Source organism: Ailuropoda melanoleuca, chromosome 20 (genome assembly GCF_002007445.2).
Source record: "Ailuropoda melanoleuca isolate Jingjing chromosome 20, ASM200744v2, whole genome shotgun sequence".
Lineage (NCBI taxonomy): Eukaryota > Metazoa > Chordata > Mammalia > Carnivora > Ursidae > Ailuropoda > Ailuropoda melanoleuca.
In genome coordinates, this window is record NC_048237.1 from 29,332,495 (window position 1) to 29,349,216 (window position 16,722).

General features: G+C 45.3%; 1 protein-coding gene across 3 annotated transcripts in view; it reads left to right on the forward strand.

Moving 5' to 3' along the window:
- SAMD4A (sterile alpha motif domain containing 4A) overlaps positions 1-16,722 on the forward strand; it is a 206,099-nt gene that overhangs the window by 102,852 nt on the left and 86,525 nt on the right. Inside the window, exon 1 of one of the 3 annotated variants that reach the window (XM_011225504.3) lies at positions 4,428-4,715. The exons of the other annotated variants lie outside the window; for them this stretch is intronic. The gene's annotated coding sequence lies outside the window, so the exon portion shown is untranslated. Of the gene's footprint in view, positions 1-4,427; positions 4,716-16,722 lie in introns of those variants that run through there. 3 annotated transcript variants of the gene reach the window in all.

The following is a 16,722-nucleotide window of genomic DNA, read 5'->3' on the forward strand; positions in this document are numbered from 1 at the left end:
GAACCCCAAAGAAATCACCTTGTTACTATTCAAGGCAAAAGGCTCTTTCAGGCCAGTTGATTGAAATGTAAATTATTCCACACGGGAGAACTTGAGGCAAGTCTCCGGGTACAGCCCAGTGGGCACAATTTTAGTGAGTGGCAGACACATGAGATCTTCTGTATGGAATCCCTGAGGCCAGTAGACTTACTAAGAAGGGATTTTTAAAAATCTTGTCATTTCAAACTCCTGGCAAAATATTGGCATAGAAAAGAGTTTTCCAAAGTCAACCCATCATTGGCTCAGATATTAGTAGAATATCAGGAGTCAAAAAAAGTTAGAAGATAGAGATTTTAAGTCGATCCTGGTTTTAATTTATATGTGGTTCTTCTAACTAATCAGACAAGCATACTGTCCCCCTTCACCAACCAATACCTTGTCCCAAGGCATAGATTACTCACCCGTTAGAGACGAATTAACTTTTTTTTAAGGGTTCCACCTTAAGGGTCATTAATTTAGCAAATTAACTGACATTCCTAGAAAAGCTCCGTGGCTTGTGCCTGTAAATATTTACCCAGTTAGGGACACTTCAAATGGCACCCCAAAATCACTGGTCCACTTCCAAAGGGTGAGCAGTTTACTTTCAGGAAATGGATTACTCACTTGTGGAATCAGACCAACACCCAGGCTGCTCAGCTTCAACGTACTTTAAAATGCAGAAGGGAACTTTCCTACCTCCAACGTTCAAAGCTTTTCCAGAAGGGATCAAGAAGGGCGAGTGTGTCGAGCCCGGCGAGGCTGGGTCAGCTTGTGGGGTTGAACACCATGATGGTGGCTACAGGCTGTGGTGGGTGGCTGCCAAGAGACATCCCCGAGTGCCTGGAGAGAGATGCCTCCCAGGCCTGCCCTGTTTCCATTTGCCAAACACCCACGAGAAATGAGGGAAATCTGTGGAAAGGCCGGAGTGTGCTCAGCTCAGATGCTGCCCGCCTCAGGTCCCCCCAGTCGCCCCTGCTGGTTTCTCTTCTCAGCTACAGCTTCCCACAGCTGTCTGGGGGATGGATCCGGGCCTGGGGAAGCAGCAGTAGGGGTGGGGGTGGACGATGGCATGTTTTTGAACCTGGCCCTTTTTTGCCCTGGCAGCTGAAACAGTCAGTTAGTAGCTTTTGTGTAGCTTTTGTCTGGGGGTGAAGCTGGGTACCTCAGAGGGGCATACCAGGCAGGACGAGGCTGAGTACAGCCTGCTGTTTGGTTCTGGGTGCTGGGTTTTCAGAGAGACACTGAGTAGACCCAGAGGAGTGTGGCCAGGAAGCCGTGAGGGTCTAGAAGTCCTCTTATGTAAAGATTATTAGAAGGAACTGGAGGTTTTAAACCTGAAAAAAGAAGATTTAGGGACCTAGCTATCTTGTGAAAGGGGGAATAAGGTTATTTTTTTGTATTTTTGATTGGAAGGAAATGTACATGAAATTTGCCATTCTGATAATCTTTTAGTGTACACTTCTGTTATATTATATTCCCACTGTGTTCTCCCCACTATCCATTTACAAAACGTTTTCATCATCCCAAACAGAAACTCTTCACACTTTGATCAGTAACTTCCCCCCTCCCCTCAACCCCTGGTTACCACCAGTCTACTTTCTGTCTCTATGAATTTGCCTACTCGAGGTACTCATGTAAAGGAATCGTATGATATTTGTCCTTTTGTGTCTGGCTTCCTTTGTTTAGGATAATGTTTTCAATTTTTAATCCATGTTGTCAGAATTTCATTCCTTTAAAGGCTGAACAGTATTCCATGGTGTGTATATACCACTTCGTTAATCCATTCATCTGTTGATGGACATTTGGGTTGCTTTCGGTTATTGTGAATAAGGCTGCTATGAACATGGGTATATAAGTATCTCTAGACTTATTCTTTGTGGTTTCAGAAAACCTGACCTTTGTTGAATGGAAAGAAGTTGCAGAGAGCCCAATGAGGGCTTTAATAATCCTGGCTCCCTTTGATGGTGAAAGTGGGTTCCTCGTGGCTAGGGAGGAGCTTGGCCCTGGTGACCATCAGGGAGGAATCATGGGGTGAAATCCCTACAACTGGTAAATGAAGAGCCAGAGAATCTCTGAGGGCATTCTGTGATTCTCAGGTAGATGGAGTGCACATCCTAAGGGAACCATCTGGAAGGGAAAAAAAAAGTGGTATTTGATCAGCTTTCCCCCCCGAAGGAGAAACAGGGTTTGAAATGGGATGGTAAATTATCTGCCAGTCAGGAAAGGTGACTTGTGGAATTGTCTCTGGCTTGGACTTCAGATCAGAGGCGTATGATGCTGCAAAGCTCAAACAAAGGCTCTGTTTACTCCTGGAGAGATCTTCCCAGAGCTCCTTAGAAAGCTTTCTTGCACAGGAGTGTCCTAGGCTTGAGGGTGGGAGGTGAGGTCTAGGGTTCTCAGCACAGTGCCCTCATGTGTGCCCAGAAAGGAGGGCCGCCCCTGCGAGACCCCATCTCCCTGTAAGGTTATGCTGGGTCCAGGACAGGGTGAGGGAACGTGGAGAATGCCGGGCTGGGGAATGTTCAAGAGTGAATGTCTGCTGAGGTGGGGATGCCCTGGGATCCAACACAATTAGCTTCATTCTGTCACAGTTGGGGGTTTTCTTATCATTAGTTGGGGAGGCCTAGCCAGAGAATTCCAGTATTCCAGAGTGAGTTTAATTGTGGGTGATTTCATTCTGCCCTTTTTATGTCGAAGCCAGAGGCTTGCGTCATATAACAGTGAATTCAGGGAGATTTTTATTTGCATGTGAATCATAGCTTTTCCAGCTGAATGTCACTTACTTGGAATTTTTGTCTGATTTTGTTTTTGTTTTTGTCTCTTGGTGTTTTTCCATCGGGCTCTTTGGCTAACCAGAAAAAAAAAAAAATAGAGGAAGGGCTCAATCTGACTGGAGCAGGGTTTGAGTTGGCAACTCAAAAAGGAGAGTATTATGAATGTGAAAAAAAAGAAAACGGATGCTTTATTTTGCTTTGAGGGAGGGACCGAGGCCAAGTCAAATTGAGAGCTCTAATTTGGGAATGGTGTTATTACAGGTCACTGGGAGTTGGTTACGCTCTAAATTGGGAGGCCAGTCACATGAGGAGGCAGCAAAGACGGATCACATGGGGGACAGTCGGGGCTCTTTTACAATGAACTTTTATTTTATTTACTACACAGTCGAAATGTACCTCTGTCATGTTGAGAAAGCAAGTCACTTCACTGGCTGGGGGGCACTCCCTGTCTGGGTCCATCAGTGCTTCTATTAGTGAGCCGGTTCTTTCGGTGTGTATGTTTTCTGGGGCTTTATTTAGGTACTGGAATCTGCTCAGTGATTAGTGGAGCAAGTCATGTGCTAAAGGTTATATATCTGCTCTTCACCTTCACCTACAGATCTTACTCTGAGGGGTAACATCCTTCTCTTCCAAAGGCCATTCCCTTAGATCTCAAGGTCAAGACATCTCATAACTTCATATATATATGTATGTGTGTGTGTGTGTGTGTGTGTGTGTGTGTGTGTATGTGTGTAACTATATATTTAGGGAGAGGTGATGATTTCTGTTTATTAGATTATCTTTCGTATTCTGTTACTATTACTATCAGCTTACAAAAAAGAAACCAAAAAGATGGCCCTGCCCCACCATGCAGTTAGGAACAAAGTCGTCTTCTACCCAAAACTGCAGACTTTTGATGTCCTTGGCATCTCGGAGTCTGGAAAGGGTGTGTGTGGTAAGCTGCTGATTTTTCTTAGAGGACCAGAGTTGGCTTTTTTTTGATGTAGAAAGCCCGGATTAGTTAGCTGGGTTTGAAATAAAAACAAAAATATAGGCCAAGAAAGTTATCTAGAATTGAGCGTCCAGCACAAACAAGTTGTGCTCATGGTCCTAAATGGGGCGCGTTACTAAGTCCGTGACACAGAGCGTCTGCCTGTGCTTCCAAAGCATGCGGACCGGCGATGCTTGTGATCAAGGTTAGGAATAGAAGGTGTGTGGAAACTTTCTATAAAAGGCAGCCGGGGCCCCTGCACTGCTGTGGACGAGTGGTCAGGAAACTCTGGCACTCTTCACGGTCATCCCAGAGTATGGCTGCATGACCTTGGATGAGCTTCTCTGGGCCTCAGTTTCCCTGAAGCACCATATTGGTTTTGAGAGGGGAGGATGAGGGCTCCCAGAGATGTATGAGGGCTCCCAGAGATGTATGAGGTGTGAGATGTTACCAGTAAATGTATGAGGTGTGAGATGTTACCAGTAAATGGAGGGAGCATGGTGTCACCTGGTGTCACGGGAGCTCGCACCAGGGCCATGTGTCCTCAAACACGGCCGGGCCGCCAGTCTCTCCTCCAGCACCCACTCCACGGTGGGTGATGCCTCTGACATCACAATACCCAGCTGGACACTCAATAATGAGGAGCTGTGCCCAGTGGACACCAGAGGAGGGGAGAAAAGGAGGAGGAGGAAGTGGAGAGGGAGGAGGTGGAGCAACCCCTTATGTGATAATTCCATCAACTCGCAACGTGTCACCTAACACCTGGTTCCACTGTAATGTGTTCGGCTCCACATCGCCTGGACAGCGTCTGTGCCCTCTCCCCCAAACTCAGCAAAGCCTTACGGTCCTCTAATCAAGAGAATTTTGCTCCTGTTGCACGTCCCGTGGTTCCCCGTCAGGCCCGTGAGTTGATACTTCTTCACCAAAGGGCTCTCCGGAGCAACCGTCTAGAGGTAATGCTCCGGCTCCGCGGCCCCGGCTCTTCCCGGCCAGCAGCACAGAACCCCGGGGGGCGACGCGGGAGTGGTTGGGGAGGGGTGGTTTAAACCAGAAATTCTCACCCTCATTTTATCACGAGCCGCCCCAGGCCTGGTGAGACTGTTGACTGTTCTGACCCGCACCCTGCGAACTCAGACGAGCTGGGTCGTGGCCTCCCTGTCCAGCCTTCACTCTTTTTTACTAGTTAGGTTGCTTATGAATGGAAAACTGGAGCAACGTTCCCCGTCCTAGAAATATGACATTTTGCTTGCTTATTTGTTGATTACTTTTAAAAAAATTCAACAACTTCCTCTTAAAAATAGGTCCCTGTCCACCTGTGAATTGATTCTTCTTAGCCCTTCTCCTGGTAGGAAATTATTTTTCCTACGTGGTTACACACCAGCCCTAAGCTGCTGACCATCCCAAAGTTGGAAATCGGAGGCCTTGATTTTCTCTCAGTTCCTTTGACCAGGGGTTGTCAAACCTAAGCCTGGATCCTATCACCTGAAGGGGTTTTTAAACAGTTTCTGATTCAGTACATCTAGGATGGGGTCCCAGAATTTGCACTTCTAACAAGTTGCCAAGTGTGTGTGTGTTTTGGGAGGGGGGGGGTGGCAGGTGCTACATTTTGAGAACCAGTGTCTTAGGCCTTTTTGGCTCTCCTATCCTCTCCTCCTCCCCTTCCGCAGCCTGTAGGAGAGGAGCCCATGGAGAACTGTCCTGGTCCCTTAGATGATGATGACTTGTCCCTGACAGTTATACAGCACTCAGTATGGGCCAGATAGTGGTTCCTTGCTTCACACAGATTAAAGAATTCAAACATCATAACAATCCTATGAGGTATCCCATCTTCCAGATGAGGAAACTGAAGTGTACAGAGTGGTGAAGTGACTGGCCTAAGGTCACACGGCTAACCAAACAGAAGGTCGGGATTCAAGATTCAAACCCAGACGATACAGCTAGAATCTTTGCTCTCAATCGCGGTGCTGTATTCTCTTCCTTTTCCTTTTCCTCAGGTCGCTTAGAGTGACCTAATGCTCTTGCAGTTCTTGGAAGTGAATACCTCAGAAAGGAGCCCCAAGGCAAACTGAGCCCATCTTAGGTACTTGTAACCTGTGTCTTGGGGTCCGAGTTTCCAGACAGCCGGGCTCCCACCTGTGTTTGTGTGTGTGTGTGTGTGTGTGTGTGTGTGTAGGTTGGTGGGAGGTGGCTGTTTGAGACCCTCGGGAGGGCCTTGGGAGGGACTAAAGTGAAGACACTGGGGGCATCCATCCCTGAAAGGAAGCCAGCACTCCCCTTCTGCTGAGGCCCAGTGTCCCCTCACGATTCCGCCCTCGTGCAAAGGTTTCCACTGTTGACACCTAGCACCCTAACCAGAGACAGACAAAGCTGAGACGGGAACAGATCTGCTGTGTCATTGGCTGTGATAGAAAAGTGCGTGGATCTTTTGTCCAGTCTGGTCCAGGGAGCCTGTGTGATCAGCACTGACCTAGACGAGCACTGGAAGACACGTAAGTGGGAGGCACTGTCCCTGCCCCCGGGAGCCAGCAATCTCATCGAGGAGAGTGTCACACAAGCGCGTGCGTCATTGAGCTGGTCTGTGCGTAGAGAGAGGCAGTGAGGGCCAGAGTAGGTCAACAGGATTCGAGGGAGGCGGCAGATCCCTAAACCATGTCATGGATGATGGGGGTGCAGAGGAGGCAGAGGGTTTAGATGTATACAGGGCTTTTCCACAGCAGAGAATATTTAATAATAAATAACGCTGTCTTTTAAGATTTGAACAGCCAAAGGTTGTCTCCATTGGTGTGGGGATAATCAGTTGAGCTTTTTGTGTTTTTCCAGTAAACAGTGTTGGGTGCTGGTTGGAGGTCTGCTGGAGGTTCTGGGGTTATTTTAGAAATGGATTCTATTCCTTACAGAGTTGCCAGTTGGTACTATAAATGGAGACCTTCTTGAAGTATTTTATCTACCTCTCTGGTCTGATTCTCTCCAAATTCTTCGTATTGCAGACTTTTCTATGGGGTACAGAACTTTTCCCATGGCTGTCTCTGACCCTGCACACCCCGTGGAAGAGGACAGATCCCAACACAGTGCTATCTACACTGATAGAGACCAAAGATAAAGACCCCAGGGCTTAATAAATACATCTACCCTCAAAGGTGGTGATGTAAAGCTAGATTAAAACAGAACAGGCTGCTGCGGTCACTCCCGGCTCTGGACCAGTGTTGGCCTAAGTCTTCTTGCTGTTCTCGGGTCTTCCTTTGGTTTAGAATTCCGGACAGTGTGTTTGAGGCTCAGGAAGGTTAAGCGACAGGCCTTCATCCATAGTTTTTCTAACTGTGGGCTCTGAGCTCGTGTCTCCTCCGGCAGCATTCCCACAAAGTCTACTAAAGCAGAGGGTCCTCAGCCGGTCCGTGCTCCCGCTTCTGGTCCAGCCACTGACCTCCAGCTCCATTTAACATCACGGTGGGTGCCCAGAAGGAGAGAAACGGCCTTGGCCACTCTCGTTTCTGATTGCAGAGCTTCATCCTTTGCCATTGTCCTCCCTGCCTTTCTTCCTTCTTACCCCACTGCCCCAGAGGGGTAGAAATGAAAAAGTACCTCCCCTTCTCAAAAAATCTGAAAAAGCTTATTTGAATTTCATCAACAGACCTACCAACCTGAAAATGAGTTTGGTACACAGGTAACAGGTGAACATAATAAGCTGCCTACCTTTGCATAAATACTCGGAGTTGGCGAATAGCTCAAGAAAACCCCAGAAAGGGAGGTATGCCTCTCACTCTCTCAACGGGGCTATACCTAATGAGGACAAGAGAGCAGGACTGGGAATGTTCTAGGGTTGCTCACCCGAGTCCATCCTTGTACAGTTGACCGGGCCCTTCTTTTCAAATACAGTAACGGTTACTTTGTGACCGTGGTTTCGAATATCTTCCCTCTACAGAATTGTCCATTCTCTCCTCCATAGAATAACTTGTACGTGTAGTTCAGATTTCATACCTAAATGAGGGATACATAAATTTTACTATCGGCTTTTCTGGCATGTCTATTTTGAGGATGTGTGTGTGCTGCTCCTTGGTGACAGTATTTACACACATCACAGGGCTCTTCCATTCACACTTACACTAGGGATTTCCATCTCTGAAGATGGGAAATTTTGTCTAGAAGTTGTTGAGCAACTTCCACATTTTAGAAAGCGTGGGACCCAGTGACTTAACGACCCAGACTCCTTGAAAGACATAGAATGACTCCTTGTGGTCATAGGCGAAACGGCCCTCCCCAGACTTTGTGGGGTTTATAAACCTATTGTGGGAAGTGGCTGTTGTTCAGTTTGGTCTGTTCGGTCAAGCACAAACTATTCCTTTGAGACTTGACCTGTTTATATTTCTCCCAAGACACTCCTTGTTGGCTCCGTCTGGACATTGCCAAAGATTTTGGTCTTGGGAGTTCTTCATTAACAAATACGATGGCACTTAGGCCACCTGGACAACAGGGTGCTTCCTGCAAGTTTCTTATTTCTAGTGCTTCTCATGGAGGAAGGCCCAAAGCTAAGTGCTGTAGTACAAAGCATGGTTTCCTCCTCTGCAAGGTCAGCATAAGGATTGCTAATTCATTATTTTGAAATACTGTTGGAGAGTCATTTTGTGGTATGTGGGGTTTTGTCAGTGGTGGTCTGGGAGCGCGAGAATGGCACTGAAGATCAGTGAGTGGGACAGCTTCCTGCTTTTGGAACATTTATAGCCTCTCCTCTGAGGGGTTTCTGGTAGAAAAAACTAGCCGAATGTGGTTTATAAGGATTTGTCTTGCATTTGTCAAGAGTAAGGTAACATTTTCTTCATCTCTAATTTATATGATTCTTAGGAGACCCATTCCTGTGAGGTTTTATTAGAACATAATTACTCATGGCCAAAAAATTTGGATATACAATAGTCTTAACACAACCCTATTGGCATTGGTTTTCTTTCTTTCTTCAACAGATGTTTGCAAAAGAGTCATATTAAATGCATCTAATTCTGCTGTCTCAGCCTAACAAATCTTTATCATGAAGATTACTTTAATTGGTGTCAGTTACAATCAAGAAAAGCACCCATTATGCTTTTGTTTTCTAGCATGTAGGGAAATTTTCCATCCTAACAGAATACTGAGAGGGAAATGTAGTAAAGATTTTGAAAAATAAGTTAATCATTTTATTTTCCTCTTTTACACGTTCCTGTTTTTATTTAAAATAAAAAATAAAACAGCTAGAAATAATCAGAATTCTGCAGAATCAAATGAGAAAGAGGTGACCAGTTTTGGGGTGATATCTAGAGTCTGCAGGTCACCCACTCTATCAGTCTTCATTTAAAAGAAATTTCTAGGGAATGCTTAAGATTTTGAGTAAGAAATCCCGAAATCTAATAAACCACTATCAAACAAAATGCCTGGGAACAACTTATATAGCCATTAAAAAATGTGATTAATAAGGAAATGCTAATACATGGAAAAGGGGGGCATCATCACTACCCTCATAGAGTTTTTGTCTAGTGGAGAAAGACAGAAAATAGGTATTATACACGCCAGGTCACATGATAAACGCTAGGGGGAGAAATAAAGCATGGCGTGGGGGAAAAGGAAGTGTAGGGTGAGGGAGTGATGTGGGCAATTTACAATATTAATATTAATATTTAAAATATTGTGGACAGAAAAGTTCTCACTAAGAAGGCAACATTTAAGAAGAGACAGAACTGAGGGGGGCTAGATGTGGATCTGGGGGTAAAAACATTCCAGACAGGAAACAGCAAGTGTAAAGGTTGGGGGGTAGGCACATATCTGGCATGTTGAAGAAACAGCAAGGGAGTCAGAATGGACTGAAAAGAATGAGGGACCAGTAGTGGGGGATGGGGCTGGATCGTAGAGGGCCTAATAGGCTGTTGTATGGCTTTTACTCAGAGTGAGATGAGAAGCCCTTGGAATGACAGAGAAGTGACATGACCTATCTTCTAGTGTTAAAAGGATCATCCTGATGGTTATGTTGTTTATGGGGCAGGAGGTGGGTGGCGAGAGGTAGTCAGAATCTGGGTGTGTTTTGAAAATTTGGTGCACAGGATTGCTAACAGATCAAATATGGGACGTAAGAGAGAGTAGTCAAGGATATTTGAAGGCTTCAACCTGAGCTACTGGAAAGATGGAAGAAAAATTGCTGAGCTAGAGAAGAGACCCAAAGGAGCAGATCTTGTGAGAATGAGAGGGGGAGCTCAGTTTTGGACAAAGTAACTTTGAGATCATCTGAGTGGAGATGTAGAGAAATGCAATTGGATGTGTGAGTCCAAAGTGCAGGGTGAGACCTGGGCTGGAGACACGAGGCGGGAGTCACCTATACAGATGTGAGGTCAGAACTGAGGCAAGTGGTCAGGGGAACTGGCTGGTTTTATGCACCTTCTAGGAACGGGCAACCTCAGACCTACAAAAGTTGACCATAGCCAGGAAGAGGTCAGGAACCTGAATGTGAATCCCAACTTGAACTCTTGGCTGAGTTCTCAGAACTAGTTTACTACTGACCTGGGTTCTTCAGGAGCAAAGGTGCCCTCCTGGAGCACCCAGCCACACCAGCGCCCAGGACGAAAAGTGACTAAGAAGGGGAGGCCACATTGAAAAGATGACCAGATCACTCTGGAGTGGTAAGTGGGTCATTGTAGGTATGTTGGGGTCAGGGGTAGCCTTTGAAGATGGTCAAGTGTCTATGAGTGTCCAGCAGCTGATGACCTTCATGGTCTCCGAGAAAGCTCTAGTGGTTATAATGGGCTATGAAGTCTTCTACATAGATCCCCTTCTTTTCTAGTAAATTCAAGGGGCAGTAGCATTTTTGAGTGGTTTTTTTTCTTTTTACCAAATAACACGAAGCTCTGTTTAGTTAACTAATAAGCTGTATAGGTTAACTATTGCTGTGTAACAAATCACCACAAAACTTAATAGCTTCACATAATATTTCCCTTGCAGTTTTCCAAGGGTCAGAAATTTGGGACAATGTCACTGGGTAGTTCTAGCTGAAGGTCTCTTGCAAGATAGTGACGAGAGCTGGAGAATCCACTTCCAAGGTAGCTCACTCACGTGGCTGGCAAGTTGGTGCTGGCTGGTAGCAGGAAGCCCGATTTCCCCCACTCAGGCCTCTCCCAGGGCTTCCTGAGTGTCTTCATAATTGTTGTGGTTTCCTTCCTGCAGAGTGAATGAGCCAAAAGAGGAAGGTGGGAGCTCCAGTGCCTTTTATGACCTAATCTCAGAACACCTTACCACACTCTATTGGTCACATAGACCTGTTTGGATTCAGTGTGGGAGGAGAGTACACAAGGGTGTGAATACCAAGAGGCAAGGATCCATGGGAGCCATCTGGGAAGCTGGCAGTCACCCTTCTTGAAAACAGAGAGGTTTCTATCTACACAGTCCTTTGTATCTGCTCGAAGCACCACATGCAACAATAGGAGCTCAGTAACTGCATGCTGTCCGGGTCCCCCATAACATCTAGTCTAATTCTCATGTCTTATGGGGCTCCACCAAATCATGGGGATGTTTCACCAGTCATTTCTAGCTTAAGAAGGTACCTTGGGAGACGATAAACAAGTGCAGGTGCCAATACAGGAATCCCACCATTTGCCATGTTGGTATTGGCCATTTGTCCCCCTGACTTTTCAGGTGTCCTTTCAGCTCACACCCCTACCAAGTGCATAGTGTGTGCCGTCTGCCCCTGAGTTGTGCAGAGTTGCACTACATTGAGAAGGCTTTATTACACGATGTGTCTAGGATTAAGTTTGTAATGTAGATCCTTCCAAGAATCTGAAATTTGAGCATTTAGGATCCACTAGTGTTCCTGCCTTTTAGTGCATTTATTTAAACGGTACTTCTTATATGTGTGCACTTAATTTCCAGCCATTTCTCGCATGAGCAAATGGCCTAAATACACTTGTGAGAAACCCTTTTATAGTAAATGTTATTAAATTGAAAACAAGGGTATAATAAAATAGCAATTTAAGGGTAATTTACCAACAACTGGAGCCCTTAAACATTGACATACCATTGTATAGTAATAATACCAGACTTGGTATTTAAACACAATCTTTGTCACTCTAAGAATCATTGGGACAGTTTCCTAATCCTCATGATCTTTTATTATAGCTCCTTCAGGATTTTTTTTTTACTACTCCTATGTCACTGGTTTATAAATTATAAATCATCAACTTTTACCCACATAAAACATCCAGAAAATAATATCTTTGCTCCTTATCTAGAAAAAAATATTCAGAGAAAGTAATAGAGGTGAGTTGGCACCATTGAACCTTGCCATTCTTGGACCTCTGTAATCCAGAGTGTCTACTGAAGAGAGTAATACTGGTGTATATGGCAACAGAAACTACATCACAGAAGTGATTGACTAATTTAAAATTTCAAGATTCCTAAGTCTTCCCCAGTAAGGAGAATCCATTGAATATACATCTCAGCAAAAGCTCCTTGCTCTCTGAAAGATGGTGTGGATCCCACAAAGACGACCAATGAGCATCTGGGCAGGACCTAGCATTCATGTCCCAAGTCCCCACCTGTAGAACCTGGCTTCTCTTTGAAGGTGGGGATGCTTACTGTCATCAGTGTCCTGGGGATGTTCACCCTGAGGGATTGACTCAGTACTAAGTAGGCAGCAGGGAAGTAAACCCTGCGATGCTGGCTTATTAACTTGCCATGAGGAGCCATCACCCGAGGGACCAGATGTACTCAAAGTCCATATACTGAGCACGGGAAGGCGGCCTCCACAGGAAACCAAATCACAATCAGAAACCATTAAATTGCCCTGAAAAATCATCAACATAGAATCTAGAATTACCTCAAGTCTGTATGATCAGTTCATTCTTTCCCCAAAGATACCGGGAGCTTAATCAGAGTCCAAAAGTTGTTTGGCAAGTGGATAATCAGGATGAGGGAGGCTGAGGTGAATGTTTAGTGGCAATAGGGTAGCTTCATGAGTAGATCGCAGAATGAGAATGATTTTGCCTGAAGGAGTGAACTGCTCAAAGTCAAATGGCTAACACTTCCATTTTTCTAGAGGAAACCTCTTGAAGAGGTAGATTGGGGTTTTTTGGTCACATAATAAATTACCCAAAACTTAGCAGCTGCGACAATTAACATGTTACCACATGCAGTTTCTATGGATCAGGAATATGTTTCTGGCTCAGGGTCTCCCAAATGTTGTCTGGAGTGCAGTCATCTGAAGGCTTAACGGACTGGGAGTTCTGCTTCCAAGATGGTTCCCTCAAGGGCTAGAAAGTTAGTGCCGCCTGCTGGCAGGAAGACTCAGTTCCTCACTCTCAAGACCCTTCTCGCTACTGGGTTGTTTGAGTGTTGTCACAGCATGGCAGCTGGCTTCCCCCAGAGTGAGTAACCCAAGAGAGAGCAAGGTAAAAGCTTCAGTGCCTCTTATTTATTTTTTAAATTAATTTATTTATTTGAGAGAGAGAGACAGGGGGCAAGCATGAGCAGGGGGAGGAGCAGAGGGAGAGGGACAAGTAAACTCCACGCTCGGCACAGAGCCCAACACGGAGCTTGATCCCATGACCCTGAGATCATGAGCCGAAATCAAGAGTTGGACACTTAAGTGACTGAGCCACTCAGGTTCTCCTTCAGTGCCTTTTATAACCTTATCCATGAACTCACACTCTGTCACTTCCACTATGTTCAATTTGCTAGAAGTGACTCACTGAGTCTAGCCATGCCCTGAATTGGAAAGGAATTAGTTAGGCTCCATCTTTTAGAGACGAATGTCAAGGAAGTTGTGGACATATTTTATTTTTTTTTTATTATGTTCAGTTAGCCACTGGATAGTACATCATTAGTTTTTGATGAAGTGTTTAGTGATTCATTAGTTGCGTATAACACCCAGTGCTCATCACCACACGTGCCCTCCTCAGTACCCATCACCCTGTCACCCCCCCACCCCCTCCCTGCTGAAACCCTCAGTTTGTTTCCCGTGGCCCATAGTCTCTCATGGTTCATCTCCGTCTCTAATTTCTCCCCCTTCAGATTCCCTCCCTTCCCCTCTGGTCCTCCGTGCTATTGCTTATGTTCCACAGATGAGTGAAACCATATGATAATCGTCTTTGCTTGACTTACTTCACTTAGCATAATCCCCTCCAGTTCCATCCATGTCAGTGCAAATGGTGGGTATTCATCCTTTCCGATAGCTGAGTGATATTGCATTGTGTATATGGACCACATGGAAATTGTGGACACATTTTAAAGCCACAATAGGTATTACCTCTGTAACTACTCTTCTTCCTGCACTCCCATGGCTGGCCAGTCTTCTGCTGATCCATGCACTCTATTAATATATTCCTATTATTATATTTGTAAATATAATGCACATATACACATTTTATATATAGTTATATATTATAGATCTTATGTATTATAGAATCACATATTATCTATATTATGCACATTAGTGTATTTAGCTTATGGCCAAACTCTCTAGCATGAAAACCATTGTGTATCTTTATGCTAATTTTCATACGCCCATTCTGCCACCTCCCTAGCCAGGGGGACCTGAGGCAAATGGCTTGACCTCTCTGTCCTCGTCTGTAAAATAAGGCTATAATAGGACCTACCTCGTCAGTTTCTTAGGAGGATTAAGTGAGTAACTACATGCACAGAGCTTACAAAAGCGCCTGGCATGCAGGCCACATTCAATACCATTAGCTGTCGGCGTGGCAGCTGTAGCTGCTGCAGGAATAGTTCGATCCAGCAGTACACCTCAGAAGACTGCCCTCAGGAGGCAGCCTCACATCCAGGTTCCCAGTGGTAGTAAACAAAGGTCATCGTTGTCTTCCTGGCCACACCCCAGTCCAAGCCCACCCCTGGCCACATCATCCAAGCCCTATTCCGAGGATAGAGAAAGACCCATTTCAGGCCTGGAAGGGACCAGGGCAGGGCCCTTGTTTTCTTCTCCTCTTTGCTGTTAATCCCTGGCAGAGAGTGCTTACATGGAGATAACATGGTTCGTTTGCACTCCGAGTCCTATTTATGTTTTGTTTTTGTTCCTTTTTTTTTTTTTTAGGCTGACCTTTTGCAGAAGGGTAGAATGCCCAAACGGGGAAGTGACCTCGCAGAAAGCTAGGGAGTTCCTCAACCTCATGAATTCTTATTAAAACTTGTTCCTGAATTTAATTTCTAAATGTGCATTTTCCAGGTGTATGCTATTTCCATCTGCTCGTCGGATTGGCTTCAGACACAGATATTTCTTCCTCTCGGGACCTTTTGCTTCTTGCCAGTGCCTCTTTAGTTCCCTGGGCTTAATGAATAGATTTTATCTTTACCCGAAGCATATTCATAATTAAAAACATGCTGGGTGTTTCCTGAAATGTATTGATGGGAAGTTGGAACCGGTGCTTCGTCCATCTCCCAAAGCTCCTTTAAAAGGGAGGCCATACCTAATGGAATGCAGCAGGGTTGTCTTTTGTCAGGTGCCAGTTAGCTAAATATAGAGTCAGGGAGCCGGGAGGGACCTGCTGAGGTCATTGGTGCCCTCCTGCCATCCGCTTTCCCCATCTGAATGTCTCCAGCCCCGTGGCTAGCCAGTTCTGCAGCCTCCAGCCACGCATGGCTTCTGAGCACTTCAGCTGTGGCTCGTCCCAGCCGAGATGTGATGTCAGTGGTAATATACACCCTGGACAGCGAAGACTTGGTGCAAAGAAAAGAATGCAAAATGTTTCGTCGATGATGTCTGTTGATTACAAGTTGAGATAATAATGTTTTGATATATTGGATTAAGGAAAATACATCATTAACATTAATTCCACCTCCCTCTTTTCACTTCTCTTTTAATAGTAGGACATTTTAAATATCATGTGTGGCTCCCATTACATTCCATCCAACAGTGCTTCTCTAGACCCATCTGTCTCTATTCTCCAGGCCCCCAGGACAGGGATTATAAAGCCTTCCTTGGTGACTCCTCTGGGTCTTTTGTCATTCTGGCACTTCATTTCTTCTCTGCATCCAGTCTTAATCTCTGCTGCCTCAATTTGAAGACTTGTACTTCAGACATTTGACTCTTCATCTTCTTATGAAATCCCCACGTCGACCATCTCTTCATGTTGTTCAGTTATAAGCTCAATAACCCCATTTTCTTTCACCCTTTGACTTTCTGCCTCTTCCAACTCCGATATTTTTTAATGACCTTCCCTGGGTCATCTTTAGATTCTAGAATTATTTTTAAAACTCGGTATCCGAAACCAACCAGCATGGCTCTAATGTGGGGCCTGACTAATGCAGAGACAAGTAGAAGGCATTATCTCCACCATTGACTACTTGACCGGTCCTTTTGATACATTACCTTGCAAGGAGCGACAGATGCTGTTGTTAACAGTCTTAATGGATGAGGCAGTTGAGGCTTATGCAGGTGAAGTAACTTACCAAGGTCCCACCGCAAATTAAGTGGCAGATCTGGGATCCATGCCCAGGTTTGCCTGATTCCAGAGCCCACATTCTTTCATGATACTTTTCTTTGAATATGCCCTTGGTTTTGACAGGCCTTACAGTACTTGGCTGATGCATTTGTAGCTTCTGGTCAACAACGACTCTTGAGCTTGTTCTGGTATGTTTGCGACTCGCTAGAATTGTGAAGCCCTTCTGCTAACTTCCAGAGACCCCTTTTCAACTCTGCAGATACTGCATGAAAGCCGTAGAACTGCCCTGTGCTAGCCGTGTAGGGTAATCAGTAGGCTAGGGACAATGTCTTCGGGTGTCCAGAGTGACTTTGCAGGAAGGGAACTTTCTTGTGGCCCCAGGTTCTGAGGATAATGCCCAGTTTCCAGAACAAGCTACTTCTCAAAGGCCAGTCAAAGGCAAAGTACATTATTTATCCATGTTTACCTAAAGGCAACAAGTGTGTGTTTTGAGTGGAAGGGGACAAGAAGGGATCCTTGAGAGTGTGTCACAAATGGATCTTTCATGAATGGACCTTGAAGATGT